Source organism: Peromyscus leucopus, chromosome 3, assembly GCF_004664715.2.
Source record: "Peromyscus leucopus breed LL Stock chromosome 3, UCI_PerLeu_2.1, whole genome shotgun sequence".
NCBI lineage: Eukaryota > Metazoa > Chordata > Mammalia > Rodentia > Cricetidae > Peromyscus > Peromyscus leucopus.
In genome coordinates, this window is record NC_051065.1 from 143,659,714 (window position 1) to 143,677,715 (window position 18,002).

Sequence of the window (18,002 nt, forward strand, 5' to 3'; positions counted from 1 at the left end):
ACAAAAACCTTGGACTAGTGTTAGCTCTCACAAAAACAAATTGTTGCAAAAGCCAGAGCCTGACCCCTCGACTACTTTCTGCTTCCTGTCTTGCTATGTGATCTTTTTGTTGTTGTTGGGTTTTTTTTGTTTGTTTGTTTTTTTGTTTTTTTGGGTTTGTTTTGTTTTGTTTTGTTTTGAGACAGGGTTTCTTTGTGTAGTTTTGGTGCCTGTCCTGGATCTCGCTCTGTAGACCAGGCTGGCCTCGAACTCATAGAGATCCACCTGGCTCTGCCTCCCGAGTGTTGGGATTAAAGGAGCATGCCACCACCACCACCCAGCTGCTGTGTGATCTCTTACTCTCACTGGCAATCCCTCCATGATGCCATCACTAGAATATAATCCAGCTTGGGTAATAGACTGCATACACATCTCTTTTTCAAAGCATGCCCAGCCATGGGTATTTTGTTATAGTAACAGAAAATAGACTAAAATGGTGCCAGAAAGGGGGATAGGTTTTGGAACAGGGAAGACATGGGCACTCTGTCTACCATTAGTTTGAGTATTCAAACTGAACCAGGAAAGAATGTTACAGAGTATGTTGGTCATTGTGCTAAGCAGCATGGACTGAGAACATACCTCAAGTGCTGAAGGAGCAATAAAAGATGGAATTAGCTTTCATCCTTTCTGCTGAAGTCAAAGTTCGAGCTGCAGGCAGATCCAGGAGAGCAGATGGATAGTATTGAAGATTCTGGCCTTTCTAGAGTTCATACACTCAGTCCAAGTGAGGTAAATACTCATCAGGTGCTTCCAGTTCTGTATGAGGCCACTGTCCTCATCCATTCACTCTGGGATCACTTACTATGAGCAAGCACTCTTCCATGGCCAGGAGTCAGCAGCAGGTGACTTTAGCAAGCACACACCATGGCAAGTGACAGTAATAAATACCCACACTCAATAAGCACATTCAAACAGTGAAAAGTGATGGGGGAAAACATTCCCTCCTCTAAGACACCTACTGGTGCTCACCGAGTCCACAACTCACTGGCCTTGCTATCAGGATTCTGGCAGCAACCACAGTGGGGAGGCTCCCTCTTGCACTGGTTACTCACCAACAGCCCTCAGCAAAGCCAGGGGACTTGGAGGACAGAAGAAAGGTGCTGTCCTACACTGTTCCCAGCTGCAGACACCTCAAGTGCTTCTTGGGGAAAGCGTGACAAGGGCCACTCATGAGATGTTAGCAGCTGCACTGTTTGGCTCATTTGTCCCCGAAGGAGGAAAGATTTGTTTTGGCTGGTGGCTCAGAGCTCTCAGTTTGTGCTTAGCCAGATCTGTTGTTTCTGGGCTCTGCAGAGGTTGTATTGATGACAGGGAGGACATGGTGGGCAGAGGGAAAGAGACAGAGGGGCCTGCAGATAAAATACAGCTCCCAATACAGATCCCTAGTGACCTATTTCCACTGGCTAGGCATCTACTCCTAGTTTTCACATCTTTCTACAATAGTGCCACCAGCTGGGGACCAAGCCTTCAACTACGAGCCTCTGGGGATGGCTCATAACAGGAGTGCTCTGTCTAGCTGGGAATCTTAAAGGGATTGTTCTGATTTTCTTCTATATCAGCAGTTCTCAACCTGTGGGTTGTGACCCCTTTGGGAGTTGAACAACCCTTTCACAGGGGTCATATATCAGATATCCTGCATATCAGGTGTTTACATTACAATTCATAACAGTAGCTAAATTAAAGTTATGAAGTAACAATGAAAGTAATTTTATGGTTGGGGCAGGTCAACACAACGTGAGGAACTGTTTATTGAAGGGTCACAGCATTAGGAAGATTGAGAAGCACTGTTCTATATTTTCTCCTTTTTTAAATACAATCTATTACTATATTTACAATATGGGGAGAAAAACAACTTTGTAAATAAAAAGATTGGCCTCTCTAGCTTAAGTGAATAAGAAACACAATTCAACTGAGTAGGCAGAGGCCAGACTATAGAGTGATGTTGTTTCTAGGTTTACAAAGCAATTTCACAAAAATATGTCCTTCGAGACTTACAAGACTTTCTCAAGGTTACATGAGAAACAAGTCTTGTGTATAAAAAGGATTCTCGAGTCCCTCTCTTCTAGGCCAGTGTGCATTCTATTATTTCACAGGCTGTCTGTAGCTGACCTTGCTTCTATTTGTAGCTGAAGCCTTCTGGAAGCTACTGAGCACTTGCTATGATTTATATATGAAATGCCCCTCACAGACTCAGGTGTTCAAACCCAGACCCCCAGCTGGTGGCAATATTTTGAAATTCTGAAAACTTTAGGAGGTGGGGTCTACAGGGAGGAAGTCACGTCCTTGGTAAAATCTTGACCTTGGCTGCTTCCTTCTCCTTCCTCCTGCCCTCCTCTCACTTGGCTTGCTGGCCACCATGAGATCCCTACCACCACCTGCTCCTGACACCATGATGTGCTCTGGAGAGTATGAGGCCAAGCAACCATGGACTGAATCCTCTGAAAGAGTGAGCCGAAGTCAGTCCTTCCTCCCCTAAACTATGTCAGGGATGCTGGGCAGAGCGATGTAGAAGCAGCCAATAGGATTCTGCAGAGCCTAGTCCCTCCTCTGCACCCCTGTCAATCACACTTACACTTACTGAATGCATCTTTCAAACCCCCAAACCTACCAACTCCCAGTCATTGTAGTGACTTGGAGTCCCTACAAGGCAGTGTGCAAGCAGCCAGCATCAGAGGAGGCCGAATTGGGACAGTAGCCCTTCGCTCAGGATCTAGACAGACCTTGTCCCCGATTACAACCGACAGAAGTCAGACAGATACTCAAAAGTGGAGACTGAGATCGCCAGAGACCAGTCTGCTTCTCGAAAGATGCATGTTCTAGATGAAGAGATGGCGGGCCCAGCAAAATGAAAAGTTAATGAAAAACGGGGCGTGCATCTCCAAGGATGAAATGTCCCCCTTTCCCCTCTTTGGAACAAGGTGGGTTACCACCGAGCTGATGAGAGATGTCCCAAGTGTGTACATGATTAGCTCCTAGAGAGGTCATAGAAGGCTAGGAATTGGGGGAGGGGTGGGTACAACCAGTGATGATGACAGAGCCAGAGGCAGAAACACAAGGAAGGAGGTCAGTGGCTGAATGGATGACACAGCGGTTCTACTGTTGGCAGGGTGCCAAGGCTGGGGCGGGGTGACAGCCGTGACTGAAATGTCAGGACCATCTTTGGAGGAGGAGGTTAGGCTCAAAGCCCACCTCAGAAAGGGATGGATTTAGGTGTTCCGTCCTGTTTGCATTTGTGGCTGTGGCTGTGGCTGTGGCTGTGGCTGTGGCTGCAGCTGCCTGTGGATGTGTAAGGTCAGAGGTTGACATCAGGTATCTTCCTTAATTGCTTCTCAAACTTTTTGTTTTTTCAAGACAAGTGTTCTCACTGAACCCGGAGCTCACAGATTTTGCTGACTGGCCAGCAAACCCCAGGCATCCTCCTGTCTCCGCGCCCCCAGCACTGGGATCACAAGTGTGCACTACTGTGTGGGCTGTCTCTGTGAGTGCTGGGGATGGGAACCCAGAACCCCACGCTCGCACGGCAAGCATGTTACCCCCGGAGCGGTCTCACCAGTCCCAGATTCGGATGTTCCTTGAAGTGATCCTGTTTAGAAACAGTGGCTGGGGGGTTGCCTCAGGAGTGAGCCCTTTCTTTTCCAGATGTTGGTGGGTAGACTTCTGACCTCTTACCTGCCCCGGGCTTGCCTTCAGGTTGCTAAGTACCTCCCTACTGTGCTCTGAAATGCCAGCAATGCTCAAGGCTGAACATGTGTCTGGTGTCAGCACCGGGCAGGATGGCCAATGCTGAAGACACCTGGCTAGCTGGGTCACTGCGCATTGAGCTTTTCCTGCAGTACCCCCGCCCCCACCAGCACCCCCTAGAACTTTCCCGGTGCTCCCGTCTAGCGGGGACACATAATTTGGCTCAAAACTTGTCCGCAGTTGCCATTGGATTTTCCAGGGCGTGTCTCTGTAACCCAGCCTATGGTGAATTCCCTGTATACATCATTGGCTGAATTATGTCAACACTGATAACCGGGAAACTTCCATATGGCATTTTAGGGTCCAGGAAGATGTCCGCCATCTACACCCATCATTTATGAGCTACTGTCTTATCTGCCTCACACAAACGTTCTCATGTGACATCCAAAGATTGCACTACCTCATTGCAATAAAAACATGCCTGCAGTTACAGCTCCTGGCTGGCAGCTGGTAGAGGGCTGGGCCTGGGGATACAGATGTCTCACCTGGACCCTTTCATGTGACACCTTTATCTTCAAACCCTTCCAGCTTAGCAGAGTGTCCTTCAAATGGGTGACGAGAGCCTTAGGAGGCTTGAGAGCCTGTGCTCAGCCTCCATGTGACCCTCGGTGGACACTGTTATGTCTTCTTTGTTCAAAGAACACAGGGCTTTGGACTTAAACAGCCTTGGGTTTAAGTACTAGAGAGGCACTCCGCATGTGTGTGGCCTACAGCAGTTATCTTTAGATTACTCTAGTCTCTGCACCTGTATGAAAACACCACCTCCATGGGAAAGTCATGGTGAAGGTAAGGAAATGTGTCCCATATGGAGTCCTTAGCAAGCGGCCTTGGTACACACCTGGTGTCCACCAGGTGCTAACTGCATTCTTATTGTTTTCAATTTTTTGAGATTTTATTTTATATGTGCGAATGTTTTGCCTGCATGCAGATCCATGCACCATGTGCACGCAGTGCCTAGAGAGGTGAGAAAAGGCCACCAAATCCCCTGAACTGTGGTGACTGGCAGTTGCTAGCTGCCATGTGGGTGCGAATCCTGTCCTGACCTTGGGCAAGTCACTTGGCCTCCAGCTCCTCCTGCCCTCCCCGGTGACCAGGGACTCACCAGACTCTACCATTCACTTCTCAATGGTGGGTGTGGGCTGGAAAGAGTGTCTTTCCCCTCCTTCCTGCCCCCTCTGCCTCCTCCCCCTCTTTTCTCTTCATGCTCCAAGAACAAGAGGTTTCTTAGCATCAACCCACATCAGTGATGTGTTTGCTTACAGGTACTCTTTACTTTGAATTGACTTTCCATCCTTATCAGAAGTCAAAACCTCACAAATTTTTCCTGAATCTCACAATAAATTTTTCTAAGAAATACTGAATTCTAGAAATGGCCTCCACAAGGTCACACTCCTTTTCGAGAAAAAAACAACAAAAAAAAAAAAAAACCCCAAAGCAAACATATGAATTATAGACATCCTGCCACACTCAAATAAAAAACTCAGCAAACAGACTCATCACCCTGCATCTGTTTCCCACATCTTGCCAGCCTTACCCAGGAATTTTCTACATTCTGTTCTAAAGCAGAGGACCCAGCACATCCCCTCCGGCCTCTCCATCTCCACTTGAAGGATCCTGGTGCTGGGCATCTCCTGCTGTTTGTCCGTGTTCACTCTGCTTCCCTGTCCCCTGAGGCCGGAAGTGTGAGTTCCTGTGACCCTGCACTAGCTCCTCACACTAAGCTTTTAGGAAAACAGCCATTATTTCTCTTTCCAAGCCTGGCCCTGGAGCCTCTTGAATGATATTCTAAATTTAGGAGTTGGTGAGCATCAAAACCTCACTGTTTTCCTCTGGGCAGAACTCAGAAGCACTTAATATTACAGGGGATTAAAGTGGCCAAAAATCAGCTGTGTCACCCTAACACAAGACCAGACCCACGACAGGGGCTGGGGCTGCACTTAGGAGGATCTGAAGCAGGATGTAGAACCCACTTCACCCTGCGCCAGGACACAGTCAGCTGCTTGATCTGGGTCAGGATTTGGTCCCTCTCCTTGGCCATTCTGCAGAAGGGTTGGCTGGCCAGGACTTCTGGTGCTCAAATTCAGAGAGTGTCCTCCCAGCAGGAACTAAGTAGGTTCCAAAGCCAAGCAAGTCCACCTGGAGGCTTCCCACTGGCCGTTACAAAGGGACTCCAGGTTCAAGATGTGTTAAGTAATGGTCTGAAGCCACTGGCACCTGGCCCTTTTCTAGTCTCAATAATTTACAGTCCAGTAAAAATAAATGTACATGATAAACTGAAACTAGACAGAGGAAGGAAGAAGGGAGGGAGAGGAGAGAGAGAGATTGAAAAAAGAACAGAAGAAAATCAATGTGAATGGTGGTTATCTGTTTATTAGGCTTATGGGGGGCACTTCCTTTTTTACTGTTTTATATGTACATTTATTTTTATAATGTTTTTCAAAAGAAATTAGGGCAGATAATAGAAAACAAATGATGAGGGTAATGGGTTCAACTGGGAGTAGGGGTGGTCCTGCTGGGCATCTAGAAGATGAGGAAGGCAAGTCCAGGTCAGAGGAGCAGTGAGAAGGGGAGGCAGGCGGAGGGGAGAAGCATGGGATGTGATCAGGAAAACAGAAGTGAGTATTACCATCAGCCCAGGATAGAGTGAAGGGTAGGGGTGGGTCCAGGGAGACAGGCTCAGGCCTGGGCCCAGTGGGCCAGCAGTTTATTCTCATGGTCTCTGTGTTTCTTGTTAACATGTTACAGCTTCCACGGTTACACTTGGTTTTTACATTCGAGGCTCATTCAGTTTTAGAACCACAGTTCCCAGCACGGTGAGTACCATATACAGACCTCAACAAGCTCCTGGAGTCTTTGAATTCTAACAGGGCTATTTCTTTACTTGTAGATTTCAGAATGGGAGTTCATACGGGAACATGCGGCAGGCATTGAGCTAGACACCTTAGCTGCCTGGACGGGTCCTAACCAGACCCTGTGGGATACTGTGCACGTTCATTCTCATTCCATGATCTGAACTGTTAGGTACCACATCCAGGGTCATGCGGACAGTCATTAGAGAGTCCACAACATTCTGGAGCCAGTACGGAAGCTGGAGCTAAAGAGTGGGAGGCATAGACCAGACCAGAGCAGGACCACAATCCAGATCTAGAAACTAAACTCTTGCTTCTTAAATGTGGGCTGCAGCCCTGCACAGGGTTAGGAAACTGGGTGCAGGGATCATGAGAAATTTGGTAACAGCAGAAAGGTTTCTGAACACACAATGACCAGCAATTAATTCAAAATGAAACACGCCATGAATCAAAGTGTGTGTGGCAGTGCTGTCCATACTATGTGGCATGACTTCAGAGCAGCCTTGGTTCTGACCGTAGACGGGCAGACTGTGCTGCACACGACATCATTCCAGGCAGCCCTGAAGAATGCAGTCGGAAACACCAGCTCAGATGTGAGACCACAGCATGTCACGAATGTCATGCTTTTACTGCACATGCAACATTGTCGCTTCTTACAGAGACATAATGGATTAATTGTGGGAAACCAAGACTTTTCCTATCGCATTCCTTAGTATGTTAAAATTTTATAGCTTTAAAGTGTATCGTATTAGATGCTTGGTTTTAAAAATTGTTTAGGTCTAGTGAGATGGCTCAGAAGGTCAAGGTGCCTTCCACCAAGCCTAACTACCCGAGGTTGGTACTCTGAACTCACACAGTAAAAGAAAGGACTTCTAAAACTTTTCCTCTGATCTCCATATATGTGCTGTGATATGTGCGCGCGCGCGCGCGCGCACACACACACACACACACACACACACACACACATAAAACTAGAAAGTAATAAATTTTTAATTGGTGTTTGAATTACTGACTTGAGTTTCATTTAAAAATTATCAAATGAATTTTGGCCTGGAATTAGGACAGACTTTCCAATGATTTCTGAAATCATCCTAAACATACTTCTGCCATTTTGTACTTTGTATTTATAGAGGCAGCATTCTTAGTATTGATGACTGTAAAATCAAAATATTGATTAAAGGTGCAGTATAAAATATTCAGTCAATATTTAATTTTTATGTAAAAACAAACACACACAGCTGCCTTACTAGTATGCAAAATCTCTCTCCTCTTTAATAAATAGGAAGATTATGTATATCAAATAATTGCTTTAAAATGAATTGTATTATGGTTTACTATTAGTGAATACTTGATTTGCATTCTTATTTTATATATCTATAAACCCAGATCACATAAAAATTTCTCAGGTGTAAAGGCTCATGAGGATAAACATTTAAGAAGCCCTAATGTAGACTAGCACAGACACTCAGGGACTGGAAATAAGGAAAGGGGCTGGGAAGCCTAGTGTCCTGCTGTGGCTGAGAGCTGACTTGTTTCTTAGCAACTGCATCATGCATGCTTACTGTCTCTGGTGACAACACAGGGGCACACGGTACCCATGGGGATTAACCCTTTACTTAGAATAGCTCCTGCCTATATGAAATAGGACTATGGGTCCTGTAGGCAGGCTATGACCAGCATCCACCTATTCTCCTATCCACTATATTCCTCATTAAAAGCCCCTTGCTCCCAAGACATCCATGAAGATGCTGATACAGCTGGCCCTCACTACACATGTCAGTCCATCCTCAGCTCTGATGAAAGCAGGATTGGATAGGGTGGGGTGGCGCAGAAGTGGCTTCCGTTTTGTACCATTCATAGACCAGACCAGGCCACCTTTGCTAATTTTCTACCCTGCTCTGAGCCTCGGATTTCACCTGTGAATGGCTTGCACTAGACAAGAGGATCTTTGCAATCCTCCAGGCTAGGCCTTTGGTTGTATATTCTTGTGCAAGGAGGACCACACACCCTCCTCAGGATTTCTGTTTGTGCTAATTAAGTGATCCCTGGTGCAGCCAGAGAGAATCTGTCTTGTTGCTAGACTCTGAGCCCTCTGAGGCCAGGATTTGTCTGCTCCCAGTAGGGTTTCCTGAGCCTAAAAGAGCTATCGGTGTCTGGTGTCTTCCATGCCCTTTCCTGGGGAGTCATTTTTTCTCGACGGCTCGGGGTATCCATTAGTATGCTTTTATCTACCCTTCGCGCCACTCTGGGGAAGCATCCTGGTTTTGCCAAGCAGAAGGAGGCATAGTTATTGCTCAGTTGTACCTCTGCCCTAGAAGCACAGGGCAAGTGCCCCAGGGAGGGCTAGCAACAGCAACAATGATCCTTGTGTTGGTTTTGGCTCTATCCCCATTCCTAATCTCAGCCCCACGTCACAGGCTCAAGGGACAGGCCCTTCTCCTTATCCAGCATAATGGGCTAGAATGGTGATAGGGCTTCCAGAAGCAAAATATTGTCCAGAATGAGCTCTACCTCACCCCTCTCCCATCCAGAGGATCCCAAAACTGGTCCTCAAGACCCACAGCTGCATTCTAGTCCTTGTCTAGCATATCTCTCCACATTAAGACAGGAGATACCCAACTACAAACAAAATATCACGTGACCCAGCTATCCCACTCCTGGGAATATACCTGAAGGACTTTATGCCAGGGCACCACAGAGACACATGCACATCTGTGCTTACTGCAGAATTTGTCACAATAGCGAAGATGTGGAACCAGTCTAAATGCCGGTCAACAACAGATAAAGTGACAAACACAATGTGATATGTCTGCATGGTGGAGTTTATTCTGCCATAAAGAACGGAGTTGTCATTTGCAGGAAAATGAGTGGACGTAGAGATCATCGTGCTGAGCTAGATAGGACAAGGACTGCCTGTGTTCCCTCACATGCAGAATCCAAATAAAACGGGCAAGTAGGCAGGGATGGTACCAGGGGAGGAAAGAGCCCAAGGGGAATGGGAGCATGATGGGGAAATGGGTACAGGAAAGAAAGACAAATAGTGCATGTTATTTCTCATAGACAAGAACCAAGATTTATGCGCGCGCGCGCACACACACGTGCACATAGTCAGCATGAAAACAGAAGGAGAGAGTCATTAGGGGAAGCAAACTGGGGAAGCAATGGCGATCTACCTGGCCGTGTCAGATGACCTCACCCATCTGTGGAAGGAAGAGCTCTCCTTCTGTGAAAATATTATTCTTACAAAATGAAACCAAGGTATCCCTATACCCTTTGTTCATTTCCATGACAACGGGCCATCAAATGTCAACAGAGCTCATGACTAGGAACTAAGAATAATGCCTCTGTTGCTCTCCTCCCCTACCCTTGTTCCTTAATCAGGCCCTGCCTTGCCCCCTGGTCAAGACATTGCTGTCCCTGGATGTTTCTTGCCAGGTACATTTTGAAGACAGTGTCTTCCTCCAGTGACATCTCTGCTCCCACACTACTGGCCCTTTCTGAGCTCACTGTTCCAAATCAGGCCTGGGAGTATACATAGACACATATCCGCTAATGTAGTTTGTGAGTGCCTATAGAGCATTCTGGAAACCTCTCAGCTCCTCTCCTGCTGAGCCAGCCTTGGAGTAAGGGAGGACCCTGCTTCTCGGGCATCATTAATGAAAGTTTCATCATGTAAGACAGCAGGAAGCAGGGCATGGAGCTGTACTCCTGCATCCTGGAGATGCCTCCACACACGAGATAACTGGCTGATCATTAACCAGGTACATTCCCACGTTAACTGTTCTCAGTCCAAGCTGGTAGCCTGAAGATGGGATGTCATAATCCCTTTGGAGATGTTTGCAGGAAGGGATACAGGATTTACTTCAAAAGTAGACCCTCCCAATGATGCTGCAAGTATCAACACCTTCAGAGGGTGGGACATAATGATCTGCCCACATTCATAAACCACCAGCATGGGACAAGGGGACATGCCAGTGTGAGCTGACTACAAATGCTGTTTAATGATCTGACTGAGCAACAGAAAGTCAAGGGCTCAGACATGCAATCTCAGGCAATCAGCTACTGTTCCATAAACATAGCACAGGATGTTCCCAACCTTACAGATTCTTTAATGCTATGGTATCCCAAGTGCTCCATCTCCATGGCAAATATTTAGAAATACCCATATTTTACCTCCTGGAATAAAATTTCTAGATAAACTAGTCGCTATCTGCATCATTTAGCCTTAATTGAAGTCTTAAGGGGGGGGGGACCCCACAACTTTTTAAAGTCTTTTAATAGTTGTATTGTTTATTTTTATGTGTATAGGTGTTTTACCTACATGTATGTCTGTGTACCACGTGCCCATAGAGGCCGAAGAGGGTGTCAGATGCTCTGAGACTGGAGTTAGAGGTGGTTGTAAATCACCATGTGGGTACTAGGGAATTGAACCCAGGTACTCTGAAAGAACAGCCAGTGCACTTAACTGCTGAGCCATATCTCCAGCCGCCAAATTCACAATTTTTAATGGCATGTAAGTCAATGTGAAGATGGTCATAATAACTGCCTTGAGACCTGTGACAGAGTAGTCAGTGCATACACAGCCTGACAATGAACATATTTAGACTGAGTGGAAGACCAGTGGAATTCACCTCCCATAAAAATACAGGTAAGTAACAGGTCCATGTAGGAGGCAACAAAATTTGTTTTTTCAGTCTAAGGGATGACAAGTCCCTTTCTAGCCTGTGTGTGAGGATATGAAGAAGGAAATGGTTTTAATGGAAGCACAGATGACCAAAACCAAGCACAAAAGTAAAAGCAGAGAAAGCAAAGGCATGTGTTATTCCTGCACATGGGCTAGGCCTCACAAGTACAGTGCCAGAACGATGTCTATGCTGTGACATGGCACAGGTCACATCCCCAATCTGCAAGTTTTATCCACATGATTGAGACATAATTCGTTCTTTAACAGTAAAAACAACCAGTGTAGAGAGAGAGGTGGAATTGGGAGGTGTTTGGCAGGGTCCTAGAATTTTGTTTGTTTGTTTTGTTTTGAGACAGTACCTTATGAATCTCAGGCTGTCCTCAAAGTTGCCATGGATCAAGGATAACCTTCAACTCCTGAGCCTCCCTCCTCTGCCTTCCAAGCGCTGAGGTTACAAGCATGCAGCCCCACGTGGGATTTCATGCATTGCTGGGCATGGAACCCAGGGCCTTATGCAGGCCAGGCAATTCTCCCAACCAAGCTCCTCCCCCCGCTCCTTGAGGTGAATATTAAAGAACAGGGACCTCTCACTGGGACCTGGGGCTCACTGATGAGCCTAGGCTGGCCGGCCAGAGGACGCCCCCTTCCCGACCTGCCAGGTTTTGCCTCCCCGTTAGGAGAGGTTGCCATCACACCCAGCTTTCGATGTGAATACCAGGGGTGGAGCTCAAGCTCACCGGCAAGCACTTAACCCACTGAGCTTTCTCCCCATCTGTCTCTTTTTCCTCATCTTGGGGGACATGTGGACAAGCTGTGGCACTGCCAGAGCCCAGATTCTGACCCCAACAACTTCGGAAGCACCTCCATTCTGCTGCTATAAACCAGTGGGTGGCTTCCTGCTTTCACAAGGACTGCGCGCCACCCTGGAGCCTTTCAGTTTCACAGGTGTTTGGAAATGCTCTAATCTAGACAGATGCAGGAGAGGGGAAAGGATCCCAGCACGCCAAGACTTTGTCCTTATGCCGTTTATACTTTTCTTCCCCAACAAAAGGTTTCCTGGGCTTCTGACATAATTTCTCTGACAACTTATGACTCTGTCCTCTAGGGAGCGGCATCAACCTCATTAGGACTACAGCTAATTTCTGAGGAGCAAAGCTAGAGAGGTTGGGTGAGCCATACATTTTGATCCTCTTCCCATCACTAGTTCCCAAGAACAGGAAGGGTACAGGACACATCTCAGGGTCACCACACGACGATCAGCCCAGTGACACGCACTAGAAATGCCCATTGTCTGACCCCCACCGGACATCTGTTGTCCTTTCCAACCTGTAACAAGTACTTTCTAATTTCTCCTTCCTCCGAAGCTCAAGGAAGAGACCTCAGCAACCACCCAGAGGCTGTTCCAGCACCTTCATTTGCTACAATGCCCCCGCCAGCACCAGCTGCAGCTGCAGACCCGAGCATTGTCTGAGAAACGGCAGACTCCCTCCCACCCACTCTGCCTGCAGGCTGCTGTGGTTTGCTACCGCCATACTCGGGGAAAGAATACACGTAAAGCAAAACCCAGTTATTCAAAGATAACCACAGATGCTAGATGCTGCTGCATGCAAACTGGGGGGCTGTGGGGGGTGCAGGGTGGGGTTGGAGGGTTGAGGGGGCGGTAGCACCAGTACAAAGCCATGAAAGCAACAAGCAGCCCAGGCCTGTGAGTCTGAAGAGCTCTCATCTCTGGGGATGTTGCAGAACACCGTGACCCATCAGCCACCCTTTCCTGGTCCTGACTCTCCTCTCCTCTGCCCAGTCTGGGCTTCATTACCTTCATTGGGAAGAGGTGAGTGTCCAACGAGGAGGCCACCTGGCTAACAGGCTGGAGGAAAGAATCGATCACAAGTGTGAAAAACTGAAACCAGGCTCAGCCCATCTGGCCGTTGTCATGGCCAGTCATCGGAACTGTGGGCAGGATGGCTCAACACCTTAGCTCACAGCCTCCACTTCGGGGCCCCCACTTCCTTCCTGCGTCAGGCATTGTTTAAAAAAAAAATGATGAAGATTCAAGACAGTCAGGAACTGCCCACCTCCTGACTCCAGGGTGAATCCTTTTCTTTGTTTCTTTCATGAGCCAGCTGACACACCTGTGTCATGCCAAGGCCACATTTACCTGGCAACACTGGCGCTTTCTGCTGCCCTGTCCTAAAAGAGCTGTGGGCATCAGGGTGTAACTCTTTCATCTTATCTCTCGAACCCAGCTGGGGCCTGGCATGCAGAAGTTGCTCAATATCCATGTTTGGGGTCCAAAGGTGCTATGGATAGCGGTGAAACTTCTTCTCTGGGGCTGTGTCCTTACGTAATATCACCCCTCATGAGGTTCTGGTTGCCCACCATGGGCTAGTGAGTTTGAATGCTTTGTCCCCAGCTAGTGATGCTGCTTCAGAAGGTTCTGGAATCTTTTAGATGTGGGGCTTTGCTGACAGGCGTAGGGTGGTAGAGCTAGGGGTTATGATTTATAAAGGGGTTCTGGGCCAAAGCTCTCTGCTTCCTGGTGCACTGGGACAGATGGGAACAAGCCATGCCACAGGCTCCCACCTCCAACATAAAAGCCATCCCCCCACCAACACTCTTCCCCAGGGAGCCAAATAAACCCTCTTGCGTATATTGCTACTCCTCATCGGGTGTTTGATTGCAGCCAAGAGAAAAGTAACTCACAGGTAGTTCTACCCATTTTTACTGCTGGTTACTAAGCCACTACCCAGACAATGCTAGAACAACCAGACAACCCAGTTCCTTCTCTTCTGCCTTTGAGACAAGGGCAAGGACCTCACAACACAAACCAAGCTCAAGGTTTAAGACAAAGAGAGAAATGGCCCAGCTAGTCAAATAAGGTAGAGTCCATTTACAGAGACGCTAGCCTTCCTGAGCTTCCTGAGCTGAACACATCAGGCTCCTTGGCTCTCACCTTCCACTATGGATGACGTAAGCATTAAGATTAATTTTCCTTCTTAATCTCACTGCGATGCTGACAGGCCATCACTCAGGTTCAACCATGAGATACTGGAAAAGGTGATAGGGAAGATGTCAGTTGAAAGAGGCTAGTATTAGAGACAGCTGGTGTTTGAGTGGTATTAGAAGCCAAATTCTGGGTCCGCTGGCTACTTCAAAGGTAACTCAGAAATTCCAAATGTTATACACATTTAGACCCAATACAAAAAGGCAGTGAACTCAGGACAGCATTACCTGAAGCACTAAATGACTTAAACTACCCTGTCAGCTATCCAATGGGGTACTGCACCATGGGGAAGCTCCCAGCTGGGGATACGGCTCAATTGGGAGAGCACTTGCCTAGGGTTGCACAAGGCCCTGGGTTTGATAGCCAGCAAACTGGGCTGTGGAGAGACACATCTGTAATCCCAGGATGCAATGTCATTCTTGGCTACAGAGTGAGCGGGCTCAAAGTCAGCCTGGGCTGTGTGAGCCATTGTCTCAGCAAATCAAAGACACCGAGGAAGCCCCATGGAAGAGAGCAGGATGAGTTAAGTGGGAAACGGTGAGGTTTAGAAGTGTGGACTGTCTGCTATGACTGCACAATGAGGCAATGGATAGAGCAGTGATACCTGCCTGCAAGCCAGCACTGGGCAGGCTGAGGCAGGAGAATGATGAGTTTGACACCAGCCTGGGGGCAAAGGCACTGCTACCAAGCCTGATGAGTTGAGTTTGATCCCCAAGACCTCTATGATCGAAGGAGTAAATTGGGCTCCATTTATCCCCTGTGATACACACACACACACACACACACACACACAAATACAGTTTTAAAAACAAATCTGGAAGGATGCATTTGGAACTACTAAAAGCCTACTAGAGACAGGTCAGAATGTGTAAATGAAGCAGGGACAATATCTCACTAAACACCTTCTGTAGTAACTCGATTTTCAACCACTGTACCTGTAAATAAACAGTCCACATAGAAAGAGCACACAGCCAGGCTTCAGATGGCCTGGTGGCCTCAGGCCCATGCCCTTTGCCCTGAGGACTTTCCAAATGGCGGGGAGCAAAGTTGGCAGCAGAGGGCTGAGCTTCAGGTTTGGGGAGCAGCAGGCTGCTCAACCTAGCAAGGCACTGACTGAGCCCGGTAGCTCTCCTCCGCCACCGGGGTAAGGCACCCGTCCATAGCCTCCTAGGGGAGATATCGCCTTCAGCTCTGCCATGACTCAGCTCCTCAAGGCAGTGGGGACTTCTGAGGTGTCCAGCGCGGGGCAGATGGCGTGTCCGAGCATCCCTCAACATTTAAGGCCGCCTTGTTCTTTTCTGCCATGGTCCCTGTCCTGCTTATCCTTCCAGACATGGGACATGACAGGAAGGTACAGTTTCTCCTCTCGAGCAGAGTATTGTGGGGTGCTCCTCTGAACCCCAGCTGGAGCAGAGGCCAAGCGTTCCTTCTGGTCTTACTTCTCCCTGACACTTCCAGGCAGCACAAGGGGACACGGTTGGCATTTTCCCTCTGCCCCTCCTTATGTTCTTCTTGTCGCACTGAACAGATTAATGTTATTGGGATGCATTTTGACCTCAAAAAAGGAAGGTTCTAGTGGTTGCTCCAGCATCTCGGAATATAATGTCATTCAGAAAGTAGGTTGTGGGGTGCAATTAGTGAAGATGAGGCCACGCTGGAGTAGAAGGGGCCCCAAAGCAAATGTGACTATATTCTTATGAGCTGTCCCAGAAAAGATGCACAAGGATTCTAGAATGTTGAGGGGGACAGAGACAAATCAGAGCAATGTGGCTGCAAGCTAAGGGATCCCTTAACTTGGTGGGAGAGGCAGGGAGGAGCCTCCATACATCAAAAAGCTAACCAGAACCTGGAAGGCACCTTGATTCCCCACTTTCAGCCACCAGCTCTGGGGGACTGGATGTTTGTGTTATAAATCACTCAGTTTGTGTTTTGTTACAACAGCCCTAGGAAAGCCTACCTCAAAGTGACCGCAGGTCTGATACTATCACATCTTAGTGTGTTCTCAACAGAGACCGATGACTGTACCGGGAAGGGAAATCCTAGAATCCTGACTGGTCACACCATGTTTTATAGAAGTGCCTCAAAAACCATAATCGAATATTGCGACTGTGGAGACTAGAAGAGAAATAACATAGTTCATGACTGTTCTGAAGGAATTGACATTCTGATGGAAGATTCTAGAGAGACATCAAATACAGCAACATCATGAGGGGGGGCAAATGAGTCCTGTCTCATATATTCCTGCCCTGCCAGTGAATGCCCCAGCAGCCACTCCCAGCTGCCTGCCATTATGCTGTCCCCTCCTGGGTTCCACCTCCTGTTGCCTCCTGTTTTAGCTGCTCCCGAAACCTCTGTCTGCAGAGGAACGTTTGCCAGGTCTTCTGGACATACTTTAAGATGTCGGGCTGTCTGCCAATTTCTGCATCCTGGGAACACCCTGCCTATGGCCATTATCTGCTGTCCTTGGTCCAAGTCTCCCCATTTAGCTTCTTACCCACTCCTCCTGGTGGAGGAGGCAGGGCCTGGAGGGGACGATGACCCATTTGTAGCTCAAGGGAACTCTCTCAAGAAGACTGGAGAAGATACAGGTGGTTCAGAAGTATGCTTTAGAGTTGACGGGTTTTTTTAATGGCAAAGTGCTACAAACAATCACACACATACAGAGAGAGAGAGAGAGAGAGAGAGAGAGAGAGAGAGAGAGAGAGAGAGAGAGAGAGCGCAGAGATCTCCTTATCGTCATTCAGAACACTTATTTGGCCCAGCTTCTAGCATACCTGACATGTCCAGGAAACCCCACATTTCCCAGGAGCATCCTCATACCCAGGTACGCACTTGCTTAGACGCTTTCGGAGCTCCTTCTGAATCCCAGGGTCCTCCAGAGAAGCTGTCCTGGGGAAGATGTGGCAGAGTCAAGTGTCCAGGCAGGGCTCATGGAGGAAGAGCCGCACGTCACCACTGTCCCGCCCTTGATAAGCAGCTGGTGGCTTAGTGCCAGCCTCCTGAAGGGCAGCTGGGGTCAGTGCATGGACTGTGGGTAGAATGGGAGAAAGAAATCCTTGCTTTGACTTTGAGAGATTCAGTGTTGACTGTCAGGGCAGAACAGACCTTGGAGTAGCTGAACCTTCACACTGGAGCAGGCTTTGAGTTGAACAGCTCTGCTTCCTAAGAAATTTCAGCCATCCCTTCCTCTTCTCACACACTCCAGACTCACCACTCACGGTGGCAACCTCATCACCTGCCCCAGAGTCTCAGCCCATGAAAATCAACAAGGCTCTGGCTGTCAACAAGGTGGGGTGAGCTCCCGACCTATTCTTCTCTCAGCATGAGACATAAGAAGGCTACCAGGGGAGTTCCAGGCATCACTCACCTGCCACCTTCCTCTGAGGGGTGTTGTGTGATCTCATACATTAAGCAGAGCTCCTGCAGCCACGTTGTGACCAAGAGGCAGAAGCATGAGGGCAGAGCAGAAGGAACCACAACCCCGGTGGTATCACTGAGTCACCTACCATACACTCCCGTTCACCCTCCTCAGACTTCTTGCTGTCTATGTAGTAACTATAATCATTTCAATTCACTGAATTGAGGTTTTGGGGGAGGTAACCTGCAGCTGAGATTATCCTAAGTGATGTATAAGAGGCTCCTAAGTGCGTATTCCAGAGTCACAAACATGGGATCCTGATTATAA

At 47.9% G+C, this 18,002-nt stretch overlaps 1 protein-coding gene across 3 annotated transcripts in view; it reads right to left on the reverse strand.

Annotated features, from left to right (window-relative positions):
• Cracr2a (calcium release activated channel regulator 2A) overlaps positions 1-17,342 on the reverse strand; it is a 101,589-nt gene extending 84,247 nt beyond the window's left edge. For 2 of the 3 annotated variants that reach the window (XM_037204126.1, XM_037204127.1), the window contains exon 1: positions 13,130-13,314. The gene's annotated coding sequence lies outside the window, so the exon portion shown is untranslated. Of the gene's footprint in view, positions 1-13,129; positions 13,315-17,149 lie in introns of those variants that run through there. The other variant, XM_028881533.2, reaches the window with a different exon arrangement.
• Between the last annotated feature and the right edge of the window lie 660 nt (positions 17,343-18,002).